Source organism: Salvelinus sp. IW2-2015, unplaced genomic scaffold (assembly GCF_002910315.2).
Source record: "Salvelinus sp. IW2-2015 unplaced genomic scaffold, ASM291031v2 Un_scaffold5271, whole genome shotgun sequence".
Classification (NCBI taxonomy): Eukaryota; Metazoa; Chordata; class Actinopteri; order Salmoniformes; family Salmonidae; genus Salvelinus; species Salvelinus sp. IW2-2015.
This window is the reverse complement of record NW_019946536.1, coordinates 5,882-13,417: the sequence shown is the minus strand read 5'-3', so window position 1 is coordinate 13,417 and position 7,536 is coordinate 5,882. Positions and strand designations below refer to the sequence as shown.

General features: G+C 45.5%; 1 long non-coding RNA gene across 1 annotated transcript; it reads left to right on the top strand.

Annotated features, from left to right (window-relative positions):
* Positions 1–1,497: 1,497 nt before the first annotated feature.
* LOC112078114 (uncharacterized) lies at positions 1,498–7,334 on the top strand. The gene is made up of 5 exons (XR_002895598.2): positions 1,498–1,634; positions 3,189–3,270; positions 5,688–5,791; positions 6,248–6,326; positions 6,768–7,334. It is a non-coding gene; the product is annotated as an uncharacterized lncRNA (long non-coding RNA).
* Positions 7,335–7,536: the final 202 nt, after the last annotated feature.

Below are 7,536 nucleotides of genomic sequence, written 5' to 3'. Positions count from 1 at the left end.
AAGTCACGGCCCGGTCCCAAACTTTCTTTCAGCTTCTTTCTGGAATGGTTAGAATAGAAAACTAACATAGCTGGTTCTCTGAATGGTAGAATAAAACTAACATAGCTGGTCTCTCTGAATGGTAGAATAGAAACCTAAAGTTAGCTGGTCTCTCTGAATGGTAGAAATAGAAACTAACATAGCTGGTCTCTCTGAATGGTAGAATAGAAACTAACATAGCTGTTCTCTCAATGGTAGAATAGAAACTAACATAGCTGGTCTCTCAATGGTAGAATAGAAACTAACATAGCTGGTCTCTCTGAATGTAGAATAGAACTAACATAGCGGTCTCTTCTGAATGTAGAAATAGAAACTAACAAGCTGGTCTCTCTGGAGTAGAATAAAACTAACATAGCTGGTCTCTCTGAATGGTAGAATAGAAACTAACATAGCTGGTCTCTCTGAATGGTAGAATAGAAACAACATAGCTGGTCTCTGAATGTAGAATTATAAACTAACATAGCTGTCTCTCTAGAATGGTAGAATAGAAACTAACATAGCTGGTCTCTCTGAATGTAATAGAAACTAACATAGCTGGTCTCTCTGAATGGTAGAATAGAAACTAACAATGAGCTGTCTCTCTGAATGGTAGAATAGAAACTAACATAGCTGGTCTCTCTGAATGGTAGAATAGAAACAACATAGCTGGTCTCTCTGAATGGTAGAATAGAAACTAACATAGCTGGTCTCTCAATGGTCAGATAGAAACTAACATAGCTGGTCTCTTCTGAATTAGAGATAGAAACTAACATAGCTGGTCTCTCTGAATGGTAGAATAAGAAACTAAACATAGCTGGTCTCTGAATGGTAGAATAGAAACTAACATAGCGTTTCTGCGTAGGTAAACATAGCTGTCTCTCTGGAATGGTAGAATAGAAACTAACATAGCGGGTCTCTCTGAATGGTAGAATAAAACTAACATAGCTGCTCTGAATGCTGAAAAACTACATAGCGTCTCTCTGATGTAGAATAGAAACTAACATAGCTGGTCTCTCTGAATGGTAGAATAGAAACTAACATAGCTGGTCTCTCTGAAGGTAGAATAGAAACAACATAGCTGGTCTCCTGAATGGTAGAATAGAAACTAACATAGCTGGTCTCTAATGTTAGATAGAAACTAACATAGCTGGTCTCTCTATGGTAAATGAAACTAACATAGCTGGTCTCTCTAATAGGTTAGAATAGAAACTAACATAGCTGGTCTCTCTAATGGTAGAATAGAAACTAACATAGCTGGTCTCTCTGAATGGTAGAAAATAGAAACTAACATAGCTGTCTCTCTGAATGGTAGAATATAAACTAACATAGCTGGTCTCTCTAATGGTAGAATATAAACTAACATAGCTGGTCTCTCTGAAATGGTAGAATAGAAACTAACAGTTCTATTCTACCATTCAGGAGAAGAGCTAATTGTCTATGACTATCTTGTCTCTCGTGATTGTAAATAGGAAAGTTCCTCTCAGCCAATGAGAGCCGTATCAGGACAGAGTCTCAGCGGATTGGCGGAGCTGACTTCCTGGTGTGGAGGTGGCTCCAGCCCTCTCTGAGCTGCGACCAGATCTCACTCATCCCCTCCAAAGTCTGGCAGGGCAAAGGTAACTAACCTGTCCCCRTTCCTAGCGTGCTCCCAAAGTCTGGYAGGGCAAAGGTAACTAACCTGTCCCCGTTCCTAGCGTGCTCCCAAAGTCTGGCAGGGCAAAGGTAACTAACCTGTCCCCGTTCCTAGCGTGCTCCCAAATGGTACCCTGTTCCCTATGTAGGGCACTACCTTTGACCCCAGAGCCCTGCCATTTGGAAACGCAGGCCTAGTCTYTCTTAACTGGTAAAGAGTTGGTTATGGAWTCCAAGAGWGGGATGTACCTTGCTTTTATGTGCAGCATGTAGGTTGTACATGGAGTTTGGTCTATATCAAAGTGTATTGTATTAAATTGACCAATGCGTTGGACTCTAACAAACAACATGTACTGTAATATGCAAATACACTAATTATACAAAAGTATGTGGACATCCCTTCAAATTAGTGGATTCGGCTATATCAGCCACACCCGTTACCTGACGGGTGTATAAAATCGAGCACACAGCCATGCAATCTCCATAGACAAACTTTGGCAGTAGAATGTGGCACCGTCATAGGATGCCACCTTTCCAAACAAGTAAGTTTGTCAAMTTTCTGCCCTGCTWGAGCTGCCCCGGTCAACTGTAAGTGCTGTTATTGTGCAGTGGAAACGTCTAGGAGCAACAAAGGCTCAGCTGGGAACTGGTAGGCCACACAAGCTCACAAAACAGGACTGCCGAGTGCTGAAGCATGTAAAAAAAAAAATTGTCTGTCCTCAGTTGCAACACTCACTACCGAGTTCCAAACTGCCTCTGGAAGCAACGTCAGCACAATAACTGTTCGTCGGGAGCTTCATGAAATGGGTTTCCAGGGCCGAGCCATTGGACTCTGGAGCAGTGGGAACGCTTTCTCTGGAGTGATCACGCTTCACCATCTGGTAGTCCGACAGACTAATCTGGGTTTGGCAGATGCCAAGAGAACGCTACCTGCCCGAATGCATAGTGCCAACTGTAAAGTTTGGTGGAGGAGGAATAATGGCCTGGGCCTGTTTTTCGTGGTTCGGGCTTCTTAGTTCCCACGAAGGGAAATCTTAACAGCATACAATGACATTCTAGACGATTCTATGCTTCCTACTTTGTGGCAACAGTGAGGTCCGTACAGAAATGGTTTGTCGAGATCGGTGTGGAAGAACTTGACTGGCCTGCACAGAGCCCTGACCCATCGAACACCTTTTGGGATGATTTGGAATGCCGACTGCGAGCMAGGCCTAATCGCCCAACATCAGTGCCCGATCTCACTAATGCTCTTGTGGCTGAATGGAAGCAAGTCCCTGCAGCAATGTTCCAACATCTAGTGGAAAGCCTTCCCAGAAGAGTGGAGKCTGTTATAGCAGCAAAGCGGGGACCAACTCCATATTAATGCTCATGATTTTAGAACGTGATGTTGGCTGAGCAGGTGTCCACATACTTTTGGTCATGTAGTTTGTCAAAAATAAGAAAATGTTTCATCCCTCCTGTTACTGTCCACCTAACGTCTCTTGTCTGTCTCTGTCCATCTAACACATTTCCTGTCTCTCTCCTGTCTGTCCTCCCAGCGTTCCCTCTGGACAGGAGGAACTCTCCTCCCAACAGTTTAACACCATGTCTGAAGATCAGAAACATGTTTGATCCAGTCATGTGAGTACCAGAGGGTATTACTAAGTCACTGTGTTCACCAGCAATCTTTAGGCTTCTGTTGGGGTTAGGGATGAGCATGCACTTGTCAGGGGACTAAAACGTTCTCTTTGTATGTCGGTATCAGCAGCTGCATAGATGTGGATGTCGACGTCGACAGACTCTCTCAGATGTGGATCACGGGCGTGGCCAAAAGTTGAAAATGACACAAATATTAATTTCCACAAAGTTTGCTGCTTCAGTGTCTTTAGATATTTTTGTCAGATGYTACTATGGAATACTGAAGTATAATTACAAGCATTTCATAAGTGTCAATGGCTTTTATTGACAATAACATGAAGTTGATGCAAAGAGTCAATATTTGCAGTGTTGACCCTTCTTTTTTCAAGACCTCTGCAATCCGCCCTGGCATGCTGTCAATTAACTTCTGGGCCACATCCTGACTGATGGCAGCCCATTCTTGCATAATCAACGTTTGGAGTTTGTCAGAATTTGTGGGGTTTTGTTTGTCCACCCGCCTCTTGAGGATTGACCACAGGGTCTCAATGGGATTAAGGTCTGGGGAGTTTCCTGGCCATGGACCCAAAATATTGATGTTTTGTTCCCTGACCCACTTAGTTATCACTTTTGCCTTATTGCAAAGGTGCTCCATCATGCTGGAAAAGGCATTGTTCGTCACCAAACTGTTCCTGGATGGTTGGGAGAAGTTGGTCTCGGAGGATGTGTTGGTACCATTCTTTATTCATGGCTGTGTTCTTAGGCAGAATTGTGAGTGAGCCCACTCCCTTGGCTGAGAAGCAACCCCACACATGAATGGTCTCATGGATGCTTTATTGTTGGTATGACACAGGACTGATGGAGAGCGCTCAACCTTGTCTTCTCCGGACAAGCTTTTTTCCGGATGCCCCAAACAATCGGAAAGGGGATTCATCAGAGAAAATGACTTTACCCCAGTCCTCAGCAGTCCAATCCCTGTACCTTTTGCAGAATATCAGTCTGTCCCTGATGTTTTTCCTGGAGAGAAGTGGCTTCTTTGCTGCTCTTCTAGACACCAGGCCATCCTCCAAAAGTCTTTGCCTCACTGTGCTGCAGATGCACTCACACCTGCCTGCTGCCATTCCTGGCAAGCTCTGTACTGGTGGTGCCCCGATCCCCGAACTGAATCAACTTTAGGAGACGGTCCTGGCGGTCCCGGACGGTCCCGGACTTTCTTGGGCGCCCTGAAGCCTTTTTCACAACAATTGAACCGCTCTCTTTGATGATCTGATAAATGGTTGATTTAGGTGCAATCTTACTGGCAGTAATATCCTTGCCTGTGAAGCCCTTTTTGTGCAAAGCAATGATGACGGCACGTGTTTCCTTTCAGGTAACCATGTTTGACAGAGGAAGAACAATGATTCCAAGCACCACCCTCCTTTTGAAGCTTCCAGTCTGTTATTCGAACTCAATCAGCATGACAGAGTGTCTCCCGCCTTGTCCTCGTCAACACTCACCCTGTGTTAACGAGATAATCACTGACATGATGTCAGCTGGTCATTTTGTGGCAGGGCTGAAATGCAGTTGAATTTTTTGGGGGGGGGGATTCCGTTCATTTGCATGGCAAAGAGGGACTTTGCAATTAATTGCAATCCATCTGATCACTCTTCATAACATTTTGGAGTACAGTGATCCTCGCCACTTCGCGGTTCACTTATCGCGGATTCGCTATTTCGCGGATTTTCATATAATGCATTTTTTTTTTTTTTTGGTGCATTGTGCTCTGCATTCTGATTCGCTAAAAACTCACTCCCGCTTCTTGTATCAAAACATGCTAACGAATTGTGCTAATATTTTGTCGTCTCGTGCAGTTATGTGTACGTACATAAAACAGCTTGGCAAATTTACATTAAGTTGGCCAAATTATCTTGTAATTTCGAACATTCCTAACCCATAATGTCGACGAAACGGCCTACACGTGAGTCACTGTATTTGTATACATGTAATAGTTGCTAATTGTAAAAAAAAAAAAAAAAATCTATTTCGCGCGATTTCACTTATCGCGGGTCATTTTCGAACGTAACCCCGCGATAAAACGAGGATTACTGTATATGCAAATTGCCATCATACAAACTGAGGCAGCAGACTTTGTGAAAATTAATATTTGTCATTCTCAAAACTTTTGGCCACGACTGTACATTGTATCAAGTGTTTTCCCTGGGCTGGAAGTGTCTGTCTGCATGTGATATAGTCCAGTGATGGAACAGCTTTCCACTGGAATGACACCTGTATGTACCACCATGTACTGTCCATCCTACCTGTGTGTTTTTGACTACCAGGTTAGAGGTGGGTTAGGACTTCTAGATGACATCTGACCCTTTACACGTGTGTGTGTGTGTGTGTGTGTGTGTGTGTGTGTGTGTGTGTGTGTGTGTGTGTAACAGGGAGGTTGGTGAAAACTGGCATCTGCCATCCACGGGCCATCTTGGAGAAGTGTTGTGACAACGACGGTATCGTCCACATCGCTGTCGACAAGAACTCCAGAGAGGTGAGTGTCTGTCACACGCAGGTTATATCAAACACTGGCTGTGTTCCAAGTGGCTCACTATTCTTTTACCAAATAGGGCTATCTTCTTGTATACCCACCCTACCTGATACACAAACACACTGATTGGCTCAACCGCACTAAGAAGGAAAGAAATTCCACAAATAACAAGGCACACCTGTTAATTGAAATGCATTCCAGGTGACTACTCATCGAAGCTGGTGTGAGAGACATGCAGAGTGGTGCAAAGCTGTCATCAAGGCAAAGGGTGCCTACTTTGAAGAATCTCAAATATAACGTTTTTGATTCAACACTTTAACAGCCATCTGGTTATATATCCACTGAGCAGGTGGAACATCTGGTTATATATTACAGTGAGTCACCCTACAGACAGACTGATGTGGCTGTGTTATAACCTGTGATAGAAGAGCTCGTTAACCTCTCTCTCTCTCTCTCCAGGGCTGTGTCTATGTGAAGTGTCTGTCAGCAGAACACTCGGGGAAAGCCTTCAAGGCGCTACATGGCTCCTGGTTCGATGGTAAATCACTATAGCAACAACACACTTGTCTTTGTTTGCCCTTCGTTGTCCTTCCATCCTCTAATGAACCTTGTTGTTACCTGCTGACTTCCCTACTGTTGACCATTTTTATCTAACCAACTGGAACAAAAGCATTAGCCCTTGTTTGCTAACTTTGAGCCGATCATTGATACCGGATAAAATAGGAAGGATTTAAGAGATTTAGTCACATGGTTGGTCTTCATTGTTTCTCTCTCTCCCTACCTACCGTTGTTCCCTACCTACCTACCTACCGTCCCTCCCTACCTACCTACCGTCCCTCCCTACCTACCTACCGTCTCTCCCTACCTACCTACCGTCTCTCCCTACCTACCGTTGTTCCCTACCTACCTACCGTCCCCCCCCTACCTACCGTCCCTCTCTATCTACCGTCTCTCCCTACCTACCGTCCCCCCCTCCCAGGTAAGCTGGTGACGGTGAAGTACCTGCGTCTGGACCGCTACCACCAGCGTTTTCCTCAGGCCCAGGGCTGTACCACCTCCCTGAAGCCCTCCAACACCTACATGAACACCATGTCCAGACTACGCCACCACACCAGCCCTGATAGCAGCTCTAACTCTCTAGGCTTCTCCTGAGGGGGGAGGCAGATTACCCCAGCCTCCTCTCTCTCCCTCACAGATACCACCGCTACCAACCCAACCAGCTCCTGTGTCACGGTCTCACCTCAACACAGGCCCCCTTCCTTCAGTCTCCCCTTAACAAGCCTCTACTAGAGGTGATGGCAGCTGGGTGGAACCGTCTGTCTCAACTCACAGGGCTGGGTGGAACCGTCTGTCTCGACTCACAGGGCTGGGTGGAACCGTCTGTCTCCACTCACAGGGCTGGGTGGAACCGTCTGTCTCGACTCACAGGGCTGGGTGGAACCGTCTGTCTCGACTCACAGGGCTGGGTGACCCGTCTGTCTCGACTCACAGGGCTGGGTGACCCGTCTGTCTCGACTCACAGGGCTGGGTGACCCGTCTGTCTCAACTCACAGGGCTGGGTGGAACCGTCTCAACAAACAGGGCTTTTTTTTCTCTTTTAAAATGGGACTGACTTTTGGTTGTCCACAACCTGTCTAGACCACAGGAGTGGTGGGAGGCTTTAGACTGACAGTCCTGCAGTGTTTTTTGTTGTAAAGACCAATCAGAGTTTTGAAAACAAAACGATGAGCTAAACTTTGGAAGACCAC